The sequence below is a fragment of the Hippichthys cyanospilos genome, chromosome 6 (assembly GCF_059441005.1).
Source record: "Hippichthys cyanospilos isolate Australia breed blue-spotted pipefish chromosome 6, RoL_Hcya_1.0, whole genome shotgun sequence".
Lineage (NCBI taxonomy): Eukaryota > Metazoa > Chordata > Actinopteri > Syngnathiformes > Syngnathidae > Hippichthys > Hippichthys cyanospilos.
This window is the reverse complement of record NC_142374.1, coordinates 2,605,001-2,629,401: the sequence shown is the minus strand read 5'-3', so window position 1 is coordinate 2,629,401 and position 24,401 is coordinate 2,605,001. Positions and strand designations below refer to the sequence as shown.

Here is a 24,401-nt window from a genome sequence, read left to right as displayed (position 1 = left end):
TCCAGAGAAGTTAAAAAAAAAAAAAAAAAAAAAAAAAAACCCTGCAGAATACTAGCAAATGCATTGTACTGTGCTGTGATAGAGGAATATGTTACCTGCTTGGGCTAGTTTGGAGTAAATGAGAAAGATAACTACTTTATAAAAATAAACTACTTTTAAAATGTAAAAAATGCTATCAGTTCGTTGTGTAGATATACCTCCAGAGATGGAATCCGCAATTACATCATGAATTCAAGATAGGTGCCATAGTTGATTCTCCTATTCATGTTGTCATCATTTAATGACACAGTTGTCCAAAAACGGTCAGCTCCTTAAAAGGCAGCATCAACAAGACAAAATGGCTCAAGTGGGTGCCTGCAGGCTGTTGTACGTTGGTGTGTCTGTGTGGGTGTGTGTATATCTGTGATCTAATGCTCAGTAACAGCGAACCAGAATTAGAAGTGCAAAATAAGATATTTTACCTCTAAATTGGAAAAAAAAAATATCCAGAACGCTTATATTGATTGTATGCTTTGAAAGGCATTAGCAATTTTGGAGCTTGCATTCATCGGCGACTCAGCTGCAGTGTCCTGCTTTCGAGAGCGAGATTAACACACTAATATGTCACCAGGCAACGCTCTCACTCAAATGGCATTCCCTCTGCCTCAGCTCAATCACTTCGCCTTCTCTTTTCTCCCTTCGCCTGTTGTGCTCTGGTATTCATTGTGCTGCATTACTGGTGAAGCCACGTGGTCTCTGTTTATCATCAAAAAGGAGAGAGAGAGAGAGAGAGAGAGAGAGAGAGAGAGAGAGAGAGAGAGAGAGAGAGAGAGAGAGAGAGAGAGACAGAGACAGAGAGCGAGAGAGAAAGAGAAATAGCAAATCTCTCTCTCTCTCTCTCTCTCTCTTTCCGTCTCCAAGTGCATCCATTGCACAGACAGATCCACACACCCTCAGTTACATCCACTCTTCCAATCCTCAGCAGCCACAGGAAGACCAAAATCACTGAATCTACTGACCAGAGAATCTCCAGACAAGACCACAGGTACAACGAAGCCTTATCTCTTTGTTAGAGGGTGAAATGTCGTACAGCTTATTCTGTTCTGTTCTTGAACATGATATTTTCAATTTTATAGCTCTCGTTCTCACTGTATCTGATTGAGGACACCGAGAGTGGTTTAAAAATGAGGACATGTCTGATTATGTTTATTTATTTTATTTGTTTACATCGCTGCAGATTTTTTCTTTTTGTATCCAAGAATCCTGCCACAACACCACATCAACACCTCTCAATGCCAAACTGCATTGGCATGAATAGGGTGTTGACAGTGAAATGATTGAACTAAGCACTTTAGAGCCACATCAACAACAGTTGGCTTTAAACACAACAAAGCAAGCTGTTAATGTGCAATAATCTATTGGAAGGCTGTTAAAATTGCAGTCCTATGTAAACCTGTTCCCAATGAATTGTGCTCTAATTCTATTGGTAAATAAGTCATATGATTAAAAATGTTTGGGTTTTCTGAGGAGAATGAGTATATATTTGACTCTAACTCCCTGAAACTATTTGCATAGCTCCAATGCATTGTTTCAATTTTCATAGTTCAGTTAACCAAACAGGGATTGGTGTTGGAGCATTAAAGAAGCAAAAGGGTCATATTTTCTTCATTCCCTCACATCGAACCTTTTTTTTCTATTTAATAGCTTAAAATATATATAATTTTTACATCTGCACTGGCTCCACTTTTGTCAAATGAAACTCACTGAAGTTGAGCCTATCTCGTTGTAGATCTGCTTTTTTATTTAGCTTGGAGTTTATATATAGATTTGCAAAGAGCGATGCGCCTGTATTTGCCCCAACACAAAGCTTCACGGAGCCAGGGAGCGATTATACAACATCCCTGTTGTTTTTTTTATCAGGTACAGAATGACTTTATTACTGTATGTTTATCATATCACTCAGCAACCCTTTTAAATAGAATGTAGAAAAGCTGGATCATTTTCATAAACAACAGGGCTGTGATTGTCATTGAACACATGGAGGTACTGTATCTCCGACTCATCATTGGCTGATATAACGGCTGAAGTTTAGTGGAAATTGTTTCACTATATTATTTTACTGAACTGTTACTGTCCTGCTATTTACTGTTTTATTCATACTACGTCAGTGTACTACTGTGGAAAGGGATTTAAACAACAGATAGTCATAGACTAGGTTTTGAATTTCAGTGCAGTATAACACATTCATTAGTAATAATAATGAGGAAGGGCCAGTTAGCATTATGAACACTTTATTACATAGGTTTTCAGTGAACCCATCTATATTTTTCTATTTTTGGAATGGAGTGTAGAATTTCAAAATGAAATGACTTGTCGGTACATTAGTACATTCACTTGTCTGATGAATTAATCAACCATCATTCAACTATTCAAAGCTCTTTTATTCTATTCAGGTATTTTGACACTTCGATCCAAAAATAGATACCGTATTCCTCTGAGTACATGTCAAGTACCCCCCCCCCCCCTTTTTTTTTGTTTACTTAAATTATCCTCATCAATAATTTTATCTGGTACTTTATTTGTTAACAAAAAAATTATTTGTAATTATTGTTATTTATTTTTATTTGTTACTCTCCTTCTTACTCTGATCTTCTCCTTCTCACTCTGATCACCCTTCTTGTCCTCTACATTTTACACCACACCAACAGCTTACCTGTGGCTTAATTATAGTGCTCAGGCTGATTGCAAAGTGAAGGAATTATGTGAAACATTATTTTCCTGTGACAGTGTGGCCAGACAGCAGCAGAAGTGTAAATAAAAGCCATGAATGTGTATAGTTTACAAGTAGTGTGGTGCAATTTAGAAATGGTTTTTAAACTGGTGAAGTGTTACAAATTCACAAACTCAGTGCAAAGCAGTGTTTGTGCGTTTAGCACAGAAAACTGTCATTGCTTTTGCATTAGTTGTTAATAATTATGGAAACTGTGCTCCATGATTTACTTTTAGGGTTTAAGCATTCAAAAAAAAGTAATACGTTTGAATGTGCTTAAGGCCCCTCTCCTATTGAAAGGCGAACGGTGAGTTTCAGCTAAGGTCGCGACACTTTTGATCTTGTCAGGGTACGTTAACATTCGCAAACGTTCATCAGATTTTTACCTGTACTGCCCTGGTAGCAAGGATTTTTTTAATATGTACATGTTCACCGACACTCGTGAATTTTTGACGCTCAGTGGGATAGGGGCTTAAACCTTCCACAGTGAAATATATGCAAATAAATTACATTTGGCTTATTGGCGATTGAATTTCTTATTAAATGAGTTTTATGATACTGATATTGCTAACCAGTAAGTAACACGTGTTGTGTGCGAAGACCCCACCTCTCACTGTGTGGCAGCATCGCCACCTTTCATGTCGTTCAATGCCGGTCGGTCAAAAAAAAATCAACCATACATCCATCCATCATCTTGACTGCTCATCCTCACGAGGCTCGCGGGTGCTGAAGACTATGCCCTCAGAGTGAATAAAGGGGCCAAAAACAAATGTTTAACTGACATCAAGATGCAAAACACCGCCAATACCCTGCTCTCACGAATGCAGATTCCTCCTGTCAAATCAGTCTCCATGGTAACCCAGTATTCTTAACAAGAATTATATTTATATATTTACTACTGACTTTGATTGTCTGGTGTGCTCCCAATGTATATGCATTTTCACATCACTCTGTCAAAAATCTTCGCTTAAACTCCAGAACCAAATTCAAGCTAAAAGACGTGGATAAGCCGTATAATCATTCTTGTACGGGTAGTATGAGGGTGGTAGGGGAGGTACGAACCTCTGTCGTCATAAGTTATATGTCATGTTTATTAAAATGATTAAAAATGCATGTACGAACATAACACGTTGGTAGAGTCCTTTTATAAAAAGTTAACTTTTTGGAGCTTTTAACCATGTTTTAACTGCTTCAGTGCCATGAACTAGAATTTTCATCAAAAAATACTCAGGTTGTGTGGGAGTGACAATCACCTATTATCATCTATTTTTTTGGTTTTTTTTAAATGCATGGATAGATATCACTGGTGGTCACCACCCCACCTTAATATTAAACCAGCTGAGCGGTGTTGTAATGTAATTAGATACATACGCAAACTGTTATTTTGCCATCAAAAGCACATTTTCACTGTTTTTGTTGATGTTTTATCGAAGGGAAGATTTTCATCTTTCAATTCTTTCATATGGGGCCGCCAATCTCTACAAAGTTAGGGTTAGGTTAGAGTTAGGACATATAATACAATACATATACATATAATACATATAATACTGTCAGCCTTGAAAGATGTGTCAAAATGCTCAAAATCGGCTGGCACTCTTGGGGGGTTGCTTTTTTAGCTAACACTTGGCACTGAAAGAGATACTGTAGTGTTGTTTTCTCACCCCAAACACTACCAAAGTGTAATTTTCATACATATATGTTACCGTTTTTTTTAGTCATTTTGTGTGGGTCTCTAGAATGTGGCCATACCATAAATGTGAGTTGATTGTATTGTATGATTTTTGCTTGCTGGGCTGCTCGGTGTCGCAGTGATTAGCACGTCTGCCTCACGGGATCGGCTTTCCCCTGTGAGGTTTGAATGCTCTCCCCTCGCCCATGTGGGTTCTATCTGGGATTTCCGGCTTCCTCCCTCACTCCAAAAACATGCATGGCAGGTGTATTGGACAGACTAATTTGTCCTTAAATATGATTGGGTGGATAAATGGTTGTCCCTATCTGTGTGGCCTGCAATTTGCTGTCAACCAGTTTAGTGTGTTCCCCGCCTACTGCCCGAAACCAGCTGGGATAGGCATGAGCAAGCCTGCGACCCTTGTGAGAAGCACCTCTGGAAGATGGATGGATGGATGGATGATTTTTGCTATGTGCTCAGAAAATACTCCCTTTGCCTATTTTAGTTTTTGTCCCGTCTTGTTTTTTGATGGTCTTTTATTTCTATTACTTTTACTAAGTACATGGGAATTGTTGTTTTCCACGGTCCTATTATGTTTTGGGTTCCTACAGTCCTTAAAAGTTTGCAATCAAATTGAGGCTATCACATCCACACACAGGGAAGCCTCAGCTTTTTGCATTTGCAATTTGTTCTCAGTAAGTAGGCATTTCGGGCTCTGAAAAGAAACTTTCATTGCTTTTACAGTGATGAAAGGGCAGTTTAACCCAAATGTCAATATTTGTTAATATTACTTTTGAAGAATTGTAAGCTCATAAGCTTGCACAGTTATTTCTGTTTGAAAACAACTCTATTGCTACTTTATCCCTCCTCCACTGCATGTCATTTAGAACAGATGAAAATTGGTAGTTGGCAGCCTGTGAGCTGCTTAGAAAAGCATTGTTATTAACATTTCAGAATGCTGCCCCTCTGTGCTAAATGCCACTTAAATCTTAAGACTTTTACTGCAAGTCTTATATGATAATAAATCCCAGTTCACCAACTTGAGTCCTGTATAATTTGGCAGACCCTCCAATGTCAGCATATAGCATGTACCATGAATTGGCCACTAATTTATCAGTGCAAGTAGCACCCGAACAACCATCGAAACTTACATGACTGACATTGATTTTGTTCACACCATTTGTTTTCTGTATTCATGTGTCCAAATAAAACAGACTGCACATGCATGTAAAAACAAATAAACTAGTTTTACTGCAGGCTGCTAGTGAAATGGCACCCTCAGACTCAGCGATTGTATTTATAATCTACATCATTGGATTTGATAATGCCATTTACTGACTTTATCTTTCTCAATTGAACACGAAATGTTTTGATATTATTGTAATTGTAAAAGTCACCACAATAATTAACATTAGAACTATGAAACATTTGTTTAACTTTCTCTTAAAGCAACTCCAATGCACTTTTTGACAACGAGTGTTATTATTTTTTATAGTGTTTATACAGGTTACAGCTTAGTCTAAAAAAGAAAAAAATAAGCTGAAACACTGAAAAAAAAAAGAAAATTATTTTTTTATTGAAGTTATACTTCACATGACAAAAACAAAGCCTTTTCCCTGGGCTCATCCGCACCCTCCTTCCCCCTGGCATCACCTTCCCTGGCCCCACTATTTGAGAAACATTGGAAACAGAATAACGGATACCAACGCAGTGGTAACATTGTGGTTCCCTCCTTGGTGGACAAATCTCTCACGTTTGCGACTGAAATGGTAACGGCAGTCGAGTCACACTGATTTGTTTGCGGGACGCAAAGGGATCAGACAATAGCAATCCATTCACTCACCGACTCGTTCGGAATGAAAAATGACATACTAATCACTTATTAATTCACTTAACACGCTGCAGTACGTTCACTCATGACTCTGAATTGGAAATGATGTACGTTTCACTCACTGATTTGCTGGTGAAACACAAAAGAATCAATTCGAAAGCAGTGCATTCACTCACTAACTTGTTCTGAACGCAAAATGACATGGGTTTCACTCACTGATTTGTCTTGAACCAAAATGATACACTCACTTTACACTTACACTTTACTCACTGGCAGTAGATTAAGTAAAGTCCCTCCCCCACCTCACGCTGGCTGCTGATTTGTCATAAACAAGGGAAGGACAAATCAATTCAAAGAATTACCCAGACCTTTTTGGACAACACCACATTTATTATAATAGATTTTGGAGGTTGTTTTTTTTTTTTGTTTTTTTTGTTTTTTTGCTAAGGAACATTGGTCTTTGTAATAATATTACAGTAGTGGATTGAGCGGCGGAACTGTGGTGACTAATTAGCATGTCTGCTTCACAGTACAGCAGTCACAAGTTTGATTCTGGCTCCAAACATCCTCTGAGGATATGCATGTGGAGTAGGGGGCATTTTGTTATTTAAGTAAAATGTACATTTTCCTTTTTACGGCATCATGTATTTTTCCGAGGTCATGAAATCAGAATCTATAGTGGTGATATTTATTTCATCCAGTGATGTGACATAATCAAGAGTCAGACCATGGAGGAAGGGACTCAAACCCAGTGGGCATATCAGGAGTGAGCCAGTCAACCATGTCACTCGCTTGTATTGGTGATGAGGGTTATTGCTTCCTCATCCGTGGACACGGGTTAAACTAAAAAGCGAGTAAAGTCTACTTGGGAATCCATTCATCCTATCAGCACGCTTCACTGAACATTGATAACTTGACATCTGGGTGTCTGTTCGGTTCAGGAAGGAGTCCAACATTCACTACCTTCCCCCTTCGGTTTATTACTGGTAGCTACCAACTGTGACCGTCTGCCCTGCTGGCATACATTCATTATTCCTATCAGAGAATCACAGACAACTACAAACTAAAGGTTTCATAATTAAAACATTCTCTCTTACCATGTTAATATGCACATGTTTTTAGTAATGATCGTAGTTGGGCATTTTTCTGCTGGTCCATCATTCACAGTCCGTCAGTAAACTGGACACCATATGTCAATCCTGGACTCTCTCCATCCGTCTGTCATTTTGTCAGAGCATCTTTTTTTAAATGACTTGATTGCATCATCACCAAGTATGTTTTGCAGCATTTGCTGTAAACAAAACCTTTTTGAACTAAAGATTGATATTTCTCACGGTGCCCTTAACTGAGAAGCCCCATGCCACGCATAGTCTTGGTTCCATAAAAAAAAAAATCGTAGGTTTTGCTGGGCTTAATTTACTAGCAAATTTCCTTTGCAATTTCTTAACTTGTAGCTCACAATCTCACTCACAAACAAAAAGTGACCAATGCCTTGACCGAAACAAGCATAGTCTTACTAATGTGATGCTAGAACATGGAGAGCAAGCAGTCTTTTTGTTTTACAAACTTGTGTGAGGCATGAAAGCCACATGGTCGCAAACGTGTGACTGAGTGCGTGAATGCTTTTCGTCCCTGTGTGCCCTACTATTCCCACTTACTAACCCGAAGACAAGCCCCCCCCCAAAAAAAAAACACTCCTCAACCCTTTAAATTAATATTAATTGTAGCAGTTGACAATCTGAATTCATATCAATCATCAATCAATGAATCAATCAATGAATCAATCAATCAATCAAATTTTATTTGTATAGCCCTGAATCACCGAAGTCTCAAAGGGCTTCACAGATGAAAACAGGTCACGTCGAGACTTCTTTCGAAAAAAGAAGTCATACAGAGACATCTTTTCAGTGTAAGGTACACAACAGCATCCCCTGTCAAAGCGCCCAGAAGAGGAAGATAGAATTCAAAAACCCCAATTTGGGGAAAATCAAAAACCAGTTCATTTGTTTGCCTTGAGATGATGCTGGTGTGTTGGTTGTGCGTGCAAAAAACTTAGTTCGAGTCGTTGAATTTGTGCATTTTTATTTTACATGTCCAGTAATTTAGGCATCATTTACGAGTCCAATGTAGCAATAATATTTATTTTGCACTCAAACGTGCAGTCAGACGCAACATCACGCTAGTTAACAGGTGATTCAAGTCAAAGTGTTCACCGGTTTGTTTACAGCAGTCCAAAGTCGTATGTATGTTTTTATGCCAATATGTACAGTGTTAGCAGTACTAAGGTCAATTTTATAGTTGTTAGTTCCTCTTTGAAAACTGTTGGTGGAAATTGTGAGCATGTAAGGATGATAAACACAAGGCCACAGTAAACATCAATGCAAAGAACTTGTGTCTCTCATTTGTGGAAAATATTTCAATTAATTAAATAAAAAAGCATCAAAAACATTTACATATCTAATGATCAGCTCCAGCAGCAGAGGGGAGACATCACCGGTTGTGATAACGTATTGCATTACAGTCTTGTTGGGGCGAGACCTGGTGTTTCATGTCTCATTATTATATACCAACAATTTTAGCCTTTCATATCCTGAATGTTACTTCGTTACAAAGGACAATATTTTTCACTGTAAAACCAGAAACACCATACTGTGCAGTACCCCTTCGCCAACAGTAAAGACTATGACTCAAGGCATACTGGAATGTTTGGAAAAGCGTAAAATCAAAAGGGCAGCAAGGTTCGAAAAAGAACTCAATGAGGCTGTGGAAGACAACTCGGAAGGCCAACTGCAATCCCATTGCAAAGGTGAATATCAAATGTGGCATATTTCAAGGAAATGCCCTGTTGCTGTTTTGCATTAGGCTGAACTATTCAGTCAGATTATAAGAGTGGGTTGAGCATCGGTCAAATGTGGAACAATGATCAACCACCTTTACATGAATGACATCAAGCTGTCTGCTGAGAATGAAAATTGTCTCCCTGATTCACCTCACATAGATATACAGCAATGACGTCAAAATGTCATTCGGAATGTATGTGTGGGCTAATGATTTGTAGGCAAGGAAAGATGATCACAACCAAGGAGATTGAACTCTCTGAAAGCAGCATAGCAGATGCACAGAACAATTCCCAGTACCTTGAAATTCCATAAGCATTTTCCTGTAAACAATCATGAGGAAGCAGCTTGGAGGGCAGCCACAGTCAAATACCCAAGGAGGGTAAGTCAGATCCCAAATAGTCAGCTGAACGGCAAGAAAAACATCCAGGTCTTTAACATCTATGCCTTGCCAGTAATCAGATGGTAAATGGCAAATAGACTTCAGGACTGAAAGCACTGACAACTCATTTACCTTGTTCAAAGACACTTCGACATGGTCATAATAGTTACATATCCTGCTGGAATGATTCTCTAGCCTCTGGAGGAGATGCAAGCCACTGATATCGAAACAAGAAACTGGCCCACAATACACATAGGGGTCTACCCCTAGATCCAGAATCCCAAGGCTGTACACAAAGCAAAAAGAGGGGGGGCGTGGACTAGTAAGCGTCCAGAGACCTATTCAGGAGGCAACAACAGGCATCCAAGAATACAATGATATCCCCCACGTAATAGCTGCTCTTTCAATGCCTCGGAAAAGACCCTCCATGGCATGTACCCCCATAAAGGTAGAAGCTGACCGAGAAAGCTGGAAAAGCCTGTACTGAAAACAGCATGGATGCACTAACTAACTAGGCACAACAAGAACAGGCCCTGAACACAAGCTCAATAGAGGCTAGGGTCTACCATATCAGAGAGGATCCTGGGTGTAGGCTGTGCAAAGAAGCCCCAAAGAGTGTACAGCACATTGCTACAGGGTGTGAGATGGCATGCAAGTCTTACTCGGAGCGACATAACCAGACAGGAGAAAGAGTGGACCGGTACATCTGAATCAAATAAGGATTGGAGATCCCAGAATCAAGATAACAGATGCCTCCAAAGGAGGTGGGGAACAACCAGGCCAACATCCTGTGGGACTTCCAGATTTGGATGGACATAGTGGTTAAGGCCAACCAGCCTGATTTAGTAGTGGTTGATGAACATCAGAAGACAGTCATTGTGATTGATGTAGCAATTCTGAGTGACAGCATAATTCATAAAAGGAACACAAAAAGATGGAGAAGTACCACAGGCTGAAAGAAAAACTAGAGGAAATGTGGGAGGTAAAGTCAACAGTGGTGCAGTACTGATCGGTGGACAGAAGGTGGGCAACCCCAAGCTGGAAGGATGGCTCCAGAAGGTACCTGGAACGACATCTGAAATTTCCATGCAGAAGAGTGCAGTACAGGGAACAGCTAAGATCCTTCACAGACCCCACAAGCTCCCAGGTTTCTGGTAGAGGACCAGAGCTTAAAGGAAATACTGCACAAGGTGGGTGAGGAAACTTTTTTTTTTTTTTTTGATGTACCAGCTGGATAGTGCAGAGTCATTTTATTGGGGTCATCAGGGTATGCTCCAGAAGTTGAAGAACCTGTACACACTGGTGAGAAATTGTGAAGAATTCGGGGAGCGGGTGGAGAACAAGATACTACCAAAGCAGCGACCCTAATGAGAGAGGATACATGCACAGAATGTGGGAGGCATGGATCCTCACGTCCCCATTGAGCAAGAAACAACTAAGGTGTCAGTGTTCCAACATCAGCAATAGGAAGTTGCTTAATGGATTAAGTACATATGTGCTTCTTCAAGTTTTCATCAAGTTAAACTAAATGAATTGAGGACATGACTACAATGCTCAGATGACTAAAACTTTCTCAGACTAAAAAAGGTATGAAGATAACTAAAACGGAAAAAATCAAAAATGACAACCCAACTAGGACTACACGAGAACAAAAAATTAAAACAGATATTCCAAAACATCGCAGATTCCAAGCAGATGCTATGTCCTCGCAAGTTCTGCATAAGCTTGAACCCACTAAGTCAGATCAGAACAAAGCAGCTTTGGTAACTGGTTTTAAAGTGGAACAACCATCAGCCACATCCTCTACATGGATGACCTCTAGCTGAATCTACGAACGAAAGTGACATCTACTTCCTGATTCACATTCCAGGGATATACAGCAATGACAACGAAATGTCATTCAGACCAGCAAAACGATGACAATAGATTTGCAGGCGAGGGAAGATAATCACAAATGAAGGGATTGAACTATTTTAGAATGTACCTTGGGAGTTTGGATGTCAAAAATATATAAGGTTCATCAGGAAAAAATAGCATCCAATTGTATTTTAGTTTGGAGACCAAGCTGTGATGTCGAGTCATTGATTGGCCAGCCTGGATGTTATTAGCTGTCGGGCAGCACCAGCTAACACAAGATTCCAGTCTATGAATGCTATATTTGCACAATGCAAAGCATATGGGTGCCCCAATAATAAGAGGAAAAACAAAGAAAAGCATGACTTATAACCCTACGACAGCCCCTTCCGTGTCCTGCAGGCGGGGGCTAAGAACTTTGTCGTTGACATGGGTGGCAGGCCTGAGCTCATCGCGGTGGACCGTCTCAAGCCTGCTCACTTGGACATTGAGACACCCGTTCAGTTGGCGCTGCCCCCACAGCGGGGGCGCCGTTTTGGTATCTGCCCTGGCTTGTGGCCCAGCCACCGTTCCCCTGTATCCCCCTCCTGCAAAGCGCAGCCGTTTCGGCCGTTTGGTCCGCCCCCCGATTCGTTGACTGTTCCCTTGCGTTCTGTTCTCTCGGTTGTGGATTGTTCTTTTGGACTGTTCAAGGACTTTTGTTGTGGCACTTTTTGTGTTGGTGAGTTCTGGGGGGGGCTGTGTGGTGACTCATATTAATAAAGTGTCAGCGGAGACATTCACCACAAGAAGGACTGTGCCTTTAAGGGAACGGAGGAGTTGTTGGAGTTAGCGAGGTGAGAGAATGCTACGTACTAGCTGACAGTACATTGTACTACGAATGGTAAAAAGAAATAAAACTCGTCTCGTCTCGCCGTTTCGTAACTCCACATATATATATATATATATATATATATATATATATATATATATATATATATATATATATATATATATATATATATATATATATAATTTAGAAGCACTGAATTACTGTAGTTTAAGGCTGACCCACAAGCAAGATACAACAAACTATTAGGATGAACAAAACTATCTTCTAAACTATAACGATTTCAAGTTGTCAGAGCATTTTTTTGTCCTTCAAGGGCATGACCTTTAGATGATAATTCAGTACTATGTAATTACTGGATTAAATAAACATATAGATAAATAATAGTACTGATTCACAAAGTACTGATCATTTATTTATTTTTAAACCGGGTCTATACTTTTCTCAGGACAAAGCCCCTTGTTTGCCTTTGAAACTGCCTAGTAACGATAACTGGCATGTGACATTTTCAGTTGACCTATGGAGCTGACTGGCAACAAGTGGCTTGGAAAATTTGTGACGTGACCAGGAAAATCCAATCCGAGCAAATCAGTAAATCCATGTCATTGTGCCTACTACAACACACACAAAGACCTAACACTCAACAGAAGCCATGCCACAATTTATCTGCAGGATGCACCGGACACATCAAGATGTTTCTCAGTCCCTACACAAGAAAAAAATATCATATAATTACTTAGACTATAGAGAAGCATTTTCCCCAAGTGAAACACTTCAGATTGGTACAGTTCAATACACCACGCCCTAGGGGTTTCACTTTGAGTATGTATTGCATGTGTCAGCATAGCACATAACAGGTTTAATTTAATTTACATAATTATATAAATAGTGTGAAATCATAACACATAATCAACACACAAGCAGTTTTTAAATCACCAGTGGTCAACAAAACAAGAACAAAAAAGAGACATTAACATTTTAATGATATCGCCAACACAAAATTCAGGTAAAAAAAAAGATTGATGAATTTATGTGATGCACTTACATACCTCGTCCCCAACATAAAATAGAAGTAAGAATTTACAATTACTGACAAGTGTAAATCTCACCTTATAGAAATACAGTACTTTTCCAAATAAAGACCTCCTCTCAAGTAATCTTAAAAATAAGTCTCCTTTCAAATAAGTAATATTCTAAACCTAATAAGCAGTTAAGGCTATAAATTAGTCAAGGAGAAGTATAGTCATGCAGTATTTATATACTGGTACATAGTATTTGTACAGTGGATATCAAAATGTTACACAGCTAAATGTCAATGGTGAATTTTATGTTTTTGTAAGATTAAAAAGAATGCAACTATGATAATCATTTCAGAATGACTACTACTTCCACCACAATGTGGCCCTTAACCTGTACGTGTTCAGGTTTTCATAATCTCATTTTAACCCTTTTAACCCCTCAAGCATCAAAGAAGCAACATTTTACTAAGTCCCATTAAGAATCTGCCTTTATCACCAATAATTTTCAAGGAGTAATGTTTTGAAAATGTGACATAAAACCTGCAATTTTATTGAATATACCCTGGCATCTAAAGGGTTAAATTTAAATGCAGTCAACATACACTTGCTAGCATTTTAAGTACTTCTTACTCCCAAATAAAGTTCGGCTATCAGATTTAGGTTTTCTTGTAGTTTTTTTTTGCTTTCAAAAGAAGGCTGGAGTTACTTGTATAGACAATTTTTTTTCCAACAAGTGAATACATTAGTTAATTGTACAATATCTTTTGCCTGCACTGAAAAGCATTTTTAATGTATGTCACTATACACCACTGGCACAGTTAAAACAACAACAACAAAAAAAGAATAACATAAGTAAATACAGTAATGCTATCAGCATACGCGACTTTATATATTTCAACTAACTATAGAGGACATCGATCTTTTTGGGTGAACTTGTGCTGAACTGGACTAAACTAGGAACACAAAACTAAGATATAAACCTAATTATGGTTTTTGTGAACCATTCCGCCCATTCTAAAAAAAAAAAGAAATCCATCCATTCATCTTGACTTCTCATCCTCACAAGGGGGACACAAGGACAAACAAACACTGACAAACATGCCTAAGGGTAAGTGTCCAAAAAACCTACCATGCATGTTTCGTGGATGCACATGCGGAAGGAAACCCAAGTACAAGGAGAAAACACACAGGAAGAGCATGCAAACTCGTGCCTGCCAGGAAGTGGACCCGCAACCTCTGCACCGTGAGGCTGATGTGCAAACCAGTCATCTTTATTAAAAAACACATACAGGATATAAACATGCACACCTCATCTAAGATGGTACTTTCCCTGATCATTTTAATCCTGATGTCTTTTTTTTTCCCTGACTCCATCAGCAGTTGAAACAAAGTGGTCAATGGGTGCTAAGTTATGAGTGTTTGTTGATTCATTGCATTTGCAAATAAATTGTGTTTCTGTCTGTCATTGAGATAAAACAACAAGGTTTCACTGACTTAACAACCACCCAACTGGTCTTGGCTTCCCTTCCTCTCCTTGCTTTCTGGCTTGCAATCCTACCGGTGTTGCCATGACAACCCAGCATGATCCATTTAAGTCGGGCACAACTCTTTACTGCTTTTTGTTTTATTTTCTTCCTATTAAACACTCAGCCATGTCAATCTTCTAAATAATCTATTGGGTTCTTCAACACTGCATCCTGCACAATGTTTGAAAACCAGCTAACATTCACTCAAATGTTGCTTTAATCGCTAAATATGCCGATCAAAATAGAACAAACAGCTTGAAGTGGCAGACAATGCAGGTCTGCACTACATAAAAACCCAACCAAAAATGTAAATTCAATTTGTGTGCCGTTGAAAAGCAATTTAAAAACAATACATACAATACGATACAACAAAACAATACATTTTAGGATGGAAAATAATTATTTTAGTTGTGTGTTACATCTCAGTGCTGTTACGCGGTATATTGTCTTATCCTTTGATTTTGACATCAGAGGCATTTCACATTAAAAGGGAAAGCACTGAGGACACCAGGAAGCTGAAACTTCACCAAGATTGTCAAGTTCAACATGGCACAACCACTTGCCTTTAACACTAAGAGAATTATGTGGAAGAAATCGATCCTAAATTAATGTACGATGGTTAAGGACAGTTCAAGAATGTTTAGGACAAATATACATTCTCTATTCACAATGAAATGACATTGCATACAACACACACACACACACACACACACACACACACACACACACACACACACATATATATATATATATACATATATATATATATTTATATATAGTCAGCTATTTAGCTTTTCAGATAACTTTGTGTCACCAGGCTGTACGTAATCTGCCTGCTCCCGGCGATGGCCATTCGTTTCAAGAGTTGTGAGCTTCTGCGCAAGCGCAGATGGATATGTGAGCGGATATGTGATATAATACACTTGCAATAGCCAATCGAGTCATAAGATCGCCATCTAGAGGCCTCACACTGAACGTGATGTGGATGCTCACTGCAGGAAGGCGGTGCAATGCTCAACAAGCAAGCTACACGATGTTGGCTTTGGCTGATTGCATTTGAGGCGTTGCATAGCTATGAGCTAACCTGTCCCAATTTGGCCCAATTTCTGACTGCACTACCAGGGGTGTGAGTTAACCCTGGCGAATGTTTGTCTTATAATATTTTGTTCATATTCAATCAACAGTAAAGAAATCAAATGATGTTCTTCTCATATGAAACTGCAATTTGTAATTATATATTAAACTGCAGTTTGTAAATTGGAAATTTCATGGATATTTATTTTAAATTATTATTAATTATTTTACGTTTTGACAGCATAATACAGTATATATATATATATATATATATATATATATATATATATATATATATATATATATATATATATATATATATATATATATATATATATATAGGTCTAGTTATCATTAAATTATATTACATGGGAGGTGCTACTCCTCAGGAGGCTGCCATTACTGTTATAGCTACAAACAATTCTAAATGCAGCACCTCCTGCTGTTTATATATATATATATATATATATATATATATATATATATATATATATATATATATATATATATATATATATATATATATATATATATATATATATATATATATATATATATACATATGTGTGTGTGTGTGTGTGTGTGTGTGTGCGTGTGTGTGTGTTGTAGTAGGACACACACATATCAATTGATCACACTCCTACAATGCTGCGATTTTAGTGTAGCGTTTTTAGCCAATTAGAAGTCAGCTTACGTGTATCGCCAGGCAGGCTTCCAAGGCAGACTTCATGTCTGCTTAACTGGGAGGCGCTCAGGGGGACTACGCTCCCTTTATGTACAAAATACAACAATGGTTAAATAGCAGAAGTAATTACGCTGTGTATTCATATATTTATTATGTCACACTTAGATTACTATGACTTTTGAAGCTTCTCCGTGAGCCATCACCTTAACGTGGTGGAGGGGTTTGTGTGTTCCAGTGATCCTAGGAGCTAAATTGTCGGGGGCTTCAGCCCCCTGGTAGGATCACCCATGGCAAACAGGTCCTAGGTGAGGTGAGGGTCCACACTAAACACGGCTCACTGACCACATATGAAGAAAATGATAAATGGATTTATGTTTTCCTCGCCCGGACGTGGGTCACCGGGGCCCCCCTCTGGAGCCAGGCCTGGAGGTGGGGCTCGTTGACGAGCGCCTGGTGGCCGGGCCTGCACTCATGGGGCCCGGCTTGGCTCAGCCCGAAGGGATGACGTGGGTCCGCCCTCATATGAGCTCACCACCTGTGTGAGGGGCCATAGGAGTTGGGTGCAAAGAGAGCTGGGCGTCAGCCAAAGTTCTCTTGGGACGTGGAATGTCACCTCTCTGGCGGGGAAGGAGCCTGAGCTGGTGTGCGAGAAGTTCCAACTAGATATAGTCGGACTCACCTCCACACAGCCTGGGCTCTGGTACCAGTCCTCTCGGGAGGGGTTGGACTCTCTTCCACTCTGGAGTTGCCCACGGTGAGAGGCGCAGAGCTGGTGTGGGCATTCTCGTTGCCCCCCAGCTCAGCGCCTGTACATTGGGGTTTACCCCAGTAGACGAGAGGGTAGCCTCCCTCTGCCTTCAGGTGGGGGAACGGATCCTGACTGTTGTTTGTGCCTATGCACCAAACAGCAGTTCAGAGTACCCACCCTTTTTGGAGTCCTTGGAGGGTGTGCTGGAGACTTCTGTGCTCGTCACGGATTGTCCATAATGTACACCATGTTCAAACAGAGGGGTGTCCATATTTGCACTTGACACCAGGACACCCTAGGCCGCAGTTCGATGATCGAACTTGTTGTATCATCGGATTTGCGGCCGCATGTTTTGGACACTTGGGTCACGAGAGGGGTGGAGCTGTCAACTGATCACCACCTGGCAGTGTGTTGGCTCCAATGTTGGGGGAGGATGTCGGCCAGACCTGGCAGACCCAAACCTATTGTGAGGGTCTGCTGGGAACGTCTGGCAGGGTCCCCTGTCAGAAGGAGTTTCAACTCCCACCTCTGGCAGAATTTCTCCCACATCCCGGGGGAGGCGGGGGGCCTGTCGTGGCGGCAATCCCCGAACCCGCTGGTGGACACCAGCGGTAAGGGATGCCGTCAAGCTGAAGAAGGAGTCCTATCGGGCCTTTTTGGCCTGTGGGACTCCAGAGGCAGCTGACCGGCTGGCCAAGTGTGCGGCCTCGGTGGTCGTCATGGCAAAAACTCGAGTGTGCAAGGAATTCGGTGAGGCCATGTAAAGCAACTTCCGGACGGCTTCTAGGAAATTCTGGTCCACCATCCAGTGTCTCAGAAGGGGGAAGTAGTACACCATTAACACTGTGTACAGTGGTGATGGGGCACTGCTCACCTCAACTCGGGACGTTGTGAATCGGTGTGCAGAGTACTTTGAAGACTTCATCAATCCCACCGACAAGTCTTCCTCTGAGGAAGCAGAGTTTTCGGGCACCAAGGCGCGCCCTCCCTTCTCTGGGGCTGAAGTCACTGAGGTGGTCCAAAAACTCCTTGGTGGCAAGGCCCCGGGGGTGGATGAGATCCGCCCGGAGTTCCTGAAGGCTCTGGATGTTGTAGGGCTGTCTTGGCTGACACGCCTCTGCAACATCGCGTGGACGTCGGGGACAATGCCCCTAGATTGGCAAACTGGTGTGGTGGTCCTGCTTTATAAGAAGGGAGACCAGAGGGTGTGTTCTTACTACAGGGGAATGACACTCCTCAGCCTCCCCGGTAAGGTCTATTCAGGGGTGTTGGAGAGGAGAGTCCGTTGGGAGGTCAAGTCTCAGATTCAGGAAGAGCAGTGTGGTTTTCATCCTGGCCGTGGAACAGTGGACCAGCTCTACACACTCGGCAGGGTCCTCGAGGGTTCGTGGGAGTTCGCCCAACCAGTCTACATGTGCTTTATGAACTTGGAGAAGGCGCTCGACCGTGTCCCTCGGGGATCTCTGTTGGGGGTGCTTCGGCAGTATGGGGTACCGGACGCCCTGATACGGGCTGTTCGGTCCCTGTACGACCGATGTCAGAGCGTGGTCTGCATTTCTGGCAGTAAGTCAAATTCATTTCCAGTGAGGGTTGGAGTCCGTCAAGGCTGCCCTTTGTTGCCATTTTTGTTCATTACCTTTATGGATAGAATTTCTAGGTGCAGCCGAAGCGTTGAGGGGGTCCGGTTTTGGGAGCCTCAGCTGTTATGCTGTTGGCTTCTTCAGGCTGTGACCTCCAACTCTCACTGGAGCGGTTCGCAGTGTGAATCTGCTGGGATGAAGATCAGCACCTCCAAATCTGAGACCATGGTCCTCAGTCGGAAAAGGGTGGAATGCCCTCTCCGGGTCGGGGATGAGGTCCTGTCCCAAGTGGAGGAGTTCAAGTATCTTGGGGTCTCGTTCACGAGTGAGGGTAGGATGGATCGTGAGATCGACAGACGGATCGGTGCGGCGTCTGCTGTCATGCGGGCTCTGCACCGATTTGTCGTGGTGAAGAGAGAGCTGAGCCGAAAGGCAATGCTCTCTACTTACCACTCGATCTAAGTTCCTCCCCTCACCTATGGCCACGAGCTGTGTGTCGTGACCGAAAGAACAAGAAACCGGATACAAGCAGCCGAAATGAGTTTCCTCCACAGGGTGTCCGGGCTCTCCTTTAGAGATAGGGTGAGAAGCTCGGTCATCCAGGAGGGGCTCAGCGTCGAGCCGCTGCTCCTCTGCGTTGAGAGGAGCCAGCTGAGGTGGTAAGGGGCATCTGGTTAGGATGCCCCCCGGACGCCTGCCGGTGAGGTGTTTCGGGCAGGTCCCACTGGAGGGAGGCCCCGAGGATGCCTCAGGACACGCTGGAGGGACTATTTCTCTCGGCTGGCCTGGGAACGCCTGGGGATCCTTCCGGAAGAGCTGGATGAATTGGCTGGGGAGAGGGAAGTCTGGGCTTCCTTGTTCAAGCTGCTGGCCCCGCGACCCGACCCCGGAAGACAGTGGTAGAAGATGGATGGATAATGGATGGGTTGACTTTGGAAGACTTTTGCATTATGGGAGTCCAGGCTAAACCAACCATCAAAGTCATCAAAAGGCTTGCAAATGTCTTTATTTGGCCGCTAGCGCCAACCGGTAGTTTTAGTATTTCTTTTTCCTATTCCTTTTAGTTTTTAGTTTCTATTGCACCCTGTTTGTGAGGTGCTGTTTGAAAAGATTAATGCTAAAAAATCGGGGCAAATGCATAATAAAACATCGGTGTTTCAATATGCCCAAATTTGATATTATTTCCAATTTTAAATGGCAGTAAATGATCCTGACATGGGCTAAATCTGACACGTATAGGGTATACCTCTTGACCACCTGTTTGCAAGCATTTAGAAGGGACGGCATACTGAAAATCATCATGTTTTTGACAATCTATGCAAAATTTCAGCCTCCTAGTGTTTTCTTTCTTTCTTTATTTTTGGGCATGCTTCTTTTTTGATATCACACATTGAAAAGCCCAAGTTTAAATTTCCCCTAGGGATTAAGTAAATGAAGGTTCTGCACGTTTTATCAACAAAGCTCCTGAAGTCCGATAACAGTGCGAGGCTCTGAGGATGTGCTGGTCACCATCTGAGTGTGTCTGAAAAGTGTTTGGCAAATGACTGACAGCTACAGTCACGCGTTCTGTGGGTGATGGCAAGTTTTTCCTCAGGCACTTTTTTTTTTTTTTTTTTAGTCATTCATCATTCTTTTTGTTTTTCACAGGTCATTTTACAGTACTAATGCACTATTAAGGTGACAGTGGCAGTTTTGACAAACAAAAAGTACATTTTATTGCAAACACCTCTTTTAACTTTCTTTGCAACACACATTTAAAAAAAAATAGCATGCATATAATTTCATATTACAGCGCATGGCAATGAAGTTCATTGTGTGCCATGGTAGTGTCCCTCAGCGAGATTGTTTACATATTTCATGATGTAATAGGTCACCTTAAAATAGTCCAATACGATGAGGGTTACGGGACACAGTGTCACTTGTGTTGGGAATGACATACATAAGAGCAAGCAAGCTAAGCAAGTTGTCACGTAGACAAGCTGAATTTTTTTTTTGAGTGATTGTCGTTTCTTGACGAAGTGTGTTTAAAGGCTTTGTACATACTGGTACATATTGGTCTTATTCTCACTTCACAGCGTTGTTTGTTCTCTATTCTCCCTTTGGAATGTATCCAGCACAATCTGTGTTTTTATCACACGTGCTAAAACAACAAAGCCCAGATGTCACTTCCAGTTACTCCCAGCAGCTGATGAAGTGTGTGACCCCGGGGTGTCAGTGCCAAGACTTACAATGGAAAGTACACAGCATTCCAGCACTGGTTTCTGTGCTCATGAATGTACATACATATTTTAGCAGAACAAAATATTAATTTGTAATGAGTGAGGCAGAAACTTATTGAAATTGATTTAAACTTATTGAAGCTGCCTTTGGAGAAGGGCACACCCTACACTGGTTGCTTATCAATCACGGGGCACATACGAGGCATATATTAAGAGAGAAAAAGAGAGAGAGAGAGAAAAAAAAAGACAAAAACTCAAACATTTACACGTATATGCCAGTAAGCGTCTTCAACTAACCTAATATGTTCTGGGAGAGAGCATCTGCAGTCGTGGCCCAAAACTAATCTCTTTCCAAACCTTTATGATGTGACATCAGAGGTGCTTGTCTAGAATTATTGATATGGGGCAGCATTTGTTTTGCTAACAGTTACAGACTGGAATTTGCAGCAGCAAAGTCGAGATGGGAATGTGTTGCGTGATACCAGGCAGAGGCCTTGAACTGATGTGGCCAGGCCCTGCAGCCTATGTTTTGTTGAAATCTCTAGGCCCACAGGTTCATTGGAAGGACAGTTTATCCGGAAATGGATTAAAATTGGGTGTGCCACCAATAAAGTAGCTTGGGAACATGGAGACTAATGGTGGCTTGAGAAGCTATTCTGGTCCTTTGGTGTTTTTAATCCGGGCCCGCATATAAAGGTACAGAATTAAGGTTTGATGATTGCATTCAATTTATTTTGACTTGTAATGACGTTTCATGGCATTTCAACACTAGGTGGTGCCATTGGCAAAGTGACTGGGTTTTTTCAGCCACTGGAGGAAAAATGCTTGAGAACAAGAAAGAGCGAGTGAGCCATTTTCAATTATTGCTCTTCTTCTACTTGTCAGATCAGCAGTCACAGAAAAGGAAAGTTGACAGCGAGTGCCTGGTATTTAAGAAAGAATGGACGCCTAAATACTTTTTTTACTGAAGTCTGGTCCAAGGCCGTATGTCTCATTTGCCAAGAAACTGCTGCGGGTTTAAAAGAACATAACATCAGCTGTCACTTTTCCAACAAGCCTGCTAATTACCCCAGCAACCTTTCCAGACAAGACTTGTGGCTACCGCTGACAAGTTGGTCACATCGGCTTAGAATCTATGAACCCAATGCAAAGTGTACAGGTGCCCCAATATTAAGAGAAAAAAAACACTACTTTCGTGTGCTTGAATCTATTAATTCAGAAGGTAAATTCATCACAGAAAGGTGGCTACCTAGCATGGGTATAGGACACTTGGAGAAAACCTAACTGTTTTGCAGAAATTGGGTTGTTTGTGAGCACTGTTGTCTTCCTGCTATGAAGACAATCAACAAGCAAAGCCGCAGAGTGACTATGGAAAGAGGTTGGGCACTGAGAAAACAAACATTTATGTTGCTGAATTGAATCCACTTTGCATGTACTGTAAATCCATGTGGGTGTCTGCATAACAGAGCAGATTTGCAAAGAGAACATAAAAGTTATGCTACTGAATTTAATCCAGTTTGTACGTACATACATCATTGAGGGATGTGTTCTTGTGTGGCTGTGTGCGCGCGCAACTGTATTGGCTCTTAAAGGATCAACAGTTAAGGGGTTAGGCAATAGGCACTGCTGTTTGCTGGTATGAATGTGTATTTTGTGCCTAATTATCAAAAAATGAAAAGTCTTTTAGAAGTGGCAATCTCCGTCTTGAAATCAAGTTTAAGTGTCCTGTGAGACACATGATTGTCTCCCAGTGCGACCATCGACCAATGAGGGCAGGAGTTGTAATCTACTCCTACCCCAACCCTCACAATTAGGTAGACCAAGGAAGTAGTGTCGGTCTCAATTGTAAAGATGCTGCTGGAAAGAGCCAAGGGAGAGGAGCAAAGACCTTCACCAGACCGCTGGAAATCTCTGAACTGTTCAGTAACTGTATACGGTTAAATATGTATACGTATGTATAAATATGTATGTATAAATATGTATGAAAACTTCACGTTAAAAAAAATTCAGGTACTGACATAACACATGAATGAAAATTGTCGGACTCTCTAAGGGCAAAACCGTGATTCCTCTTTCTGCTCTCTTCCTACTAAATACTACAAAACAACAGGACGAAGGCTCAGTCAAGTCTCTTTTATTTTTTTTTCCCCTTTTCGCATCAGTCTCGGTCGGCCACATCATTCTCTCTCTTTCTCGCACGTAACTCAAATGCGTTAACTAAGAATATATCCATTCAAAACAGAAAACAAATGTAAATACAGTGAGCCCCCCTACTTTGCGGTTAATGGGGGCTGTCAACACCCTGCAAAGTCTGAAACACGCGAAGTAGGGTGTCAGTTCCTAGATTTCTATGTACGCCGCAATATAGTCGCAGTAACCATAAACAATCCTATTTTTTTGGCATTTTTTGCCTATTTTATTTCCTTTCTCCTATTATTTAACAGTACATTATCCTTATTAACATTATTGTATATTCATTAAATAACTAATATTACTTAGTTTGTTGACAATTTGTTCTCAGGACTGGTTATCTGCACCAAGACTCCGGTGAAAGAGTACGCAAGTCATCATGTTGAACTTCACATTTATTTTGGCTCATGTATGGTGTATCATGTAGTATCTGTTGAATAATAAATCAACAACAATCTTAAAGTCAGTAAACTGACATCTAAACACTTAATCTATGAATTTACTGTATTTTTAGCCGACATTAGCCGGTTAGCAACAACTAACAACTACTAACTATAAAGTGCAATCTTTACACAAACGAACACATAAACAGAATAAACACTCATCGCTTACTAAACATAGGCAGTAGCGTGCGTTAAACATAAATGATAATAAACTATAAATATGCGCTTACGTTGTCATTCACTACGTCACCGTAATGAGCCGAATGACAGAGAACGTAAAACAGGAAACAGAAATGCAATGCAAAAATTGAAAACATGCATTTCAAAATGAGGTAAAAAAAGTCATGAACTCTAATGCTTGAAGAATTTTTAACATAGTTATTAACTAATATTGCTTCGTTATTTGATCAATACAGAACTGTATAATGTACGTTTTTGCTTTTTTCAATTTGTTTACACTTTTTTAAATGATTTTTTAAAGCGCGAAGTACTCCAGAAGCCAGCTAAAAGAGTACAAAATGAAAAGGACCATCTGCACTAAAGCAATCGGCGCGGTGGCTATGTGTTCTTTTCGGAGGTTTCCATCATGGAGAGGACGCTCGGCAAAACAGGCACCGCCGACGTGAGTGATTTTCGTGTGCTCGCCTTTGAGATGCAGAGCTTTCAGGACGCAGACTCTGCTACGGCTGTCTGCGTCAGTGTACTCCTGTTGCTTGATTCGGGTTTTCTGTGATCCAACGCCAGTTTTCTTCAACAACGAGAAGTA

General features: G+C 41.0%; 1 protein-coding gene across 3 annotated transcripts in view; it reads left to right on the top strand.

Annotated features, from left to right (window-relative positions):
• Positions 1–889: 889 nt before the first annotated feature.
• The window catches only part of ndrg4 (NDRG family member 4), a 64,158-nt gene continuing 40,646 nt past the window's right edge, over positions 890–24,401 (top strand). For all 3 annotated transcript variants that reach the window (XM_088416277.1, XM_088416279.1, XM_088416276.1), the window contains exon 1: positions 890–1,024. The gene's annotated coding sequence lies outside the window, so the exon portion shown is untranslated. The remainder of the gene's footprint in view (positions 1,025–24,401) is intronic.